Genomic DNA, 5,136 nt, shown 5'->3' with positions numbered 1-5,136 from the left:
ATTGTTTTGTCAACTATAGCAGTTGTTATAATTCTACGTGTCGCATTCTTATCTTTAGATCAACTTGTTTTTCCGATAAAATCGATGGCACTGACAACAGTAGATACAACTTGCTTATATGATTCATTTTTTCTTTTTGGTTTTGCATAAATACCTATTTTTTTCATGACTTTACACATTTTTAACATTTTTATTAATTGTAGCATTAATTAACATTGGAATCCTAACTTTTTATTATAGAAAAATTATTTATATAATCTATTCACATGTGTTCTGATTTGTCTCCAAGAAACTAACCCATTAAGATTATCTAGCACATTGCTATCAATAGTAAAAAAATTACATTCATTTTCTTTCAGAGAGGGTGGTGTAATATTTTTAATTTTTATTTCTTTTCATATTGGTGTATGAAATTTATATCGAGCTTCATTTAAATCAGCAATTTGATTGGCATCATACTCTTGGAGATTTAAAAACATACTAGGATTCGCATCCACATGAACATTTGCATCAATAGTCATACCTGTGTTTGGCTCTACATTTCTTGTGTCCATCATGATCTCTTCAATGGTCTCATCTACAATAGGCACTGAACTAGATGCTTCAGAAGTATTATTCAATTGTTGTTGTTGTGATCTTCGATCTCTTTGGCATTTTACCTCCTCTCTTTATGCTTGAATTTTGTTTGTTGTCATTGTCTTCCTTTGTTTCTTTTGACGTTCCTTAGAACTCATCTTTACAAACTCCTCTTCAAAAAATAATATCTTTTTACCGAGTTCTTTAGAAATTTGTGTAAAAATTATTAAAAAGTACTACCAAATGCTGTAAAAAATATTTGTCAATATGGATTTCAATGATAGTGCGGTAAATTGATGCAATCCGTCCTTTTTTTGATAGTAACGGTTATTTAGGAATGGGCCCCCCGTTTTCCCGTTCCTAAATCCAATAGTGAAAAAAAGGAACGAGCGCCTGTTTTGAAAACGGGGGCCCATCCTATGGAATTTGATTCTACAACTCACCACTTGTCTCGGGATTAGGTCCAAGATAGGCCTGGGATGGCCACACCTGAGACATGGACCTGCAAATTCAAATCTCCATGAATGAAAGCACAAATATGAACTTCGGAAATAGTTACGTGCCTGTAATTAGAGAATTTTTATAAGAAATTAAAACCCATTTTTGATTATACTATCTAGATTCTAAAAATGTAAATTTATTTAAAAATTGATTATTTAAACTATTTTTCATTTAATTTATACTAAATCGGGTCTAGAAACTTGAAATATTAACTAATTTTGTTAATTTAATAACCTTTTTATTTTAATGAATTTTGAAAAAAAAATTATGTCATCAATCTACACAAAATTATTTTCTATTTAAAAATAAATTTAAAAAAATGTTAAGTTTACGTCAAATTATGTGAGCCGTACACGTCAAACTTTTAAAAAGATAATTACGATCATTAAAAAATTAATTAAAAAAAATATTTAAAAAAAATACAGAAAAAATATGCTCATCAATATTTAGTGTGTTACAAACCATTTCCCAAAATGGTTTGAGAAAATAATTTTAATTGTGTCAAAAAGTGTGGGTCGTACACATGCATGGTATGGTCCTGAAATAGGCATTTTTAAAACATAGTTTTTAGAACTCCATTCAAAAATTTATTTTTTATTATGTGGGTATTAAAATAAATTACATATTTGGAAAGTACACTCAGAGGGCTATCTTTTATATTCCTGACTTTTTCCAAGATTCAATCTCCAAGTGTTTCAAAATTTAAGCTCAAATGAGACAAGATCTGAAAATCAGGGAAAACACTTACACTTTTTGGTTAAAAAGTGGACTCAGCTTCTTGCACTGACTTTTTCCAAGATTCAATCTCCAAGTGTTTCAAAATTTAAGCTCAAATGAGACAAGATCTGAAAATCAGGGAAAACACTTACACTTTTTGGTTAAAAAGTGGACTCAGCGTCTTGCACTGACCCATACATTGCCTTGCATGCCATTTTTATAACTAGCACATGGTTTTGTTATTGTTGTGATGTTAGCCACATTAATATTTGACAATAAGATGCAAACCTATCTTAAATTCATGATGTCAACCATGTTAATCCTTGACAATAGGATGCACACTTGTGTAAAAACCAAGATCCTTGTAGCCACTTATGGGTGTTAAGTGGACTATTCTCACTTTTTAGGAATATTAAAAAAGATAATAAATAAATATTAGGTCATTAAGTTTAAATAAATATTATTATTTATTGGACAAATATTCATCCTCTAGTATTAATATTATGAGATGATATTAATAACTAATTATGTTGTATTTTGTCATAATGAGCTTATTTCATCCTAAAGTATGTACTCCACTATGACAATATTCCAAAAGTATGTACCATCACTTACCACTCCACTTTCACTATCTTTAAAAATTTCAATCTACTTTTCCATCTAATTTTCTCCATCCACCACTCATATCTACTACCACTACCATCTACCACTTACATCTATTGGTAATCAAAAGATATCACTCTTCTCTACCAGTAATCCATCTACCAATTGCATCTACCCCTTGGGCTCCAAATACTATAAATAGAGTCCTTGTGAGATCATTTGAGGCATCAAGACTTGAGTGAATCAATAAGTGTAAAGAGTATCATTTCTAGTCTTTTGCTAATCTAGAATAGTGTTAAAACATTGTAATATTCAATATTTAGAGGCCCTCCTACTCTATTAAAAATATCCCCTCCACTAATTGGTGGCTATTGTAAGAAAAACAGTGATGGCTTTATCAAGTGGCACCAATAAAAAAAATAGTGATGGCTCTATCTTGGCACTAATAATGGGCAACACTAAAAATCTTTTACTCTCCTCAAGATAAATACAAAAATAATATTTATCTATCTTCTATGAATAGATTTTTTTGTAGCATGCTTACAACAAACATTGAAAAGAAAAAATCACTCGTCTATCTTATTTTTACAATCTACTCTATTAGTACTACAAGGGATATATTTCTCATAAAAGAATATATTACATAATTCTCTCTTTGAGAAGAGTTATTTATAACTTTTATTTGATGTCATGTTAAAAATATTAAAATATAATAACCAAAATAATAGACACGTTCAACAAATAATATCCTTTGCATATCTAATTGAATAATTTAAATGATTATCTATCTTCTATGACGATCAACATAATCCTATAAATCCAACTATCAAACTGAATCTTACACTCACCCATTTATTGCTAAAACAAAGTCCTTTTACTAGGTCTCTAACAAGCTACTACTTGCATGCTTATTTATTTTTAGATTTATTCTATCACTTAAGCCACATGGTTGTAAGGCCCTACCCCGACTCATCCTGGCATTTCTTTTATTTTCATGATGAGACTATTATGGATTCTTTATTTTTATGCATTATGGATTTAGAACTTATATGATTCCATGATTTGGATAACATTGACGTATATTGATGCTTTATTTTTATGCATTATGGATATGAAACTTTATATGATGCTAGAATAGAATTACTTTGAGATGATGTATGTCATTATTGGATTTACAGGACTTCATTATGATGATAGAAATAGGATGCTTATAATATGAAAGGATCCATTTTGAGGGTTATGATAATTGCTTATGTGGATCAATTGGGATATATGAGATATTGATTTATTACTGTCAATTGTATGAGTGTTTGATGCGTATTCAAATTCATGTGTTTAATAATATATTTGTGGTTATTTGGAATTACTAATGTGTAAATTGAGATGCATGGGAAAATTATCCATGTGACCATGGAAATAATATGGAGAACTAAACCTAGACCTATGTACATTTGTAAAGTCAGGGGTTGTCTATTTGGAGAGACAACACCCCATTGTATCGTATTTTATTTGTGAAAGTAAATGATGTATGTGTGTTAATTGATTTTATTAATTTGTGTAATCCAACAAGAGACAATTCCATGTGTGATTTCTTATAATGTATTTTATTGTGTCACATGACACATGTGCTAATTAGTGTCATTGATTTTGACTTGTCTCTTGGAGGGAGTTTGTTTCTACCAAAGCCATTTCAAACATTTGAGTGTGGTCCCAAATTTGCCTTGGGTAGGGAGTCTTGGGAGTGGTCAACTCAGGTTTGACCCATAGGTTAACTTCAGTTGGGTTTCTAAGGGGTCAAATGGACTCCTAGGGTTAGTTTTAGGGCTTTTCCAAAGGTCCAAAGGGTATACCTATGGGTTAGGGGTATTTTTAAACATGTGACTATTTAGTCACCTTAAAAAGTGGTTTTTCCAAGGTGAGCAAAAATTCAACTTAGAAGGTTCCTCCAAGGATAGACAACCTTCCTTTTTGGTGTCAGATTCTCTTCCCCATCCTCCCTTACCTTTTCTCTTTCCAGTTTTAGCAACCTATAAGAGGTTGGAAAGACCAACCAATGGGAACTCTCACTCTATCCAAGGAGTTGGGAAGAGTGAGAGAGGCCTTCTTAGGCAAGGATTAGGGACTTAGTGAGTTAATCACCCACTCTCCATTGTTGGAGATTATGCAATTTTGAAGAATAGTTGTAGGATAGAATTTTGGCTAAGTGTTGGTAAAAAGATTGTGTGGATTTGGGCTGCTCATCTCCAACTAGATCTATAAAAACCTTTGGGCAGATTAAGGTTGGTTCTTACTCTCTTTTTTGTTGATGTTGTATATGCATGTTTGAAGAAATGCTTGTATGAAAGAGTTGATTATTTGTATATTTCTTTGTGAAAGAAAATGTGATTTTTCCCCTTTGTTCTTTTTATGCTTTTTCTTGTATTGGGAGTGTCCAAGGCCTTCTACTCTTGGGAGAGTAGAATGGTCTTGGTGTGGAAGGAGTTTGATAGCATTGGGTGAGAGGCTCTCCTTTATGGAGAGTGATCTCAAGGGTGTTCTTTGTGACCCTTGTTGCATAGCCTTGTTTATGCATTTGGGGGTCATAAGGAGAGATGATATGGCTTATATGCCTTTGGGGGGCATAAGAATGTGGGGATGTATTTGTGTTGTATTTGATTGCCATGAGGTGGCTTGAGATGTTCCATGCTTGCAGTCTCCCCAATGGTATTTGGTACACTTCCACCCTTGGAAAATCATCAC

Source organism: Cryptomeria japonica, chromosome 7 (genome assembly GCF_030272615.1).
Source record: "Cryptomeria japonica chromosome 7, Sugi_1.0, whole genome shotgun sequence".
In the NCBI taxonomy this organism is placed as follows: domain Eukaryota; kingdom Viridiplantae; phylum Streptophyta; class Pinopsida; order Cupressales; family Cupressaceae; genus Cryptomeria; species Cryptomeria japonica.
This window is presented reverse-complemented; position numbering follows the sequence as displayed.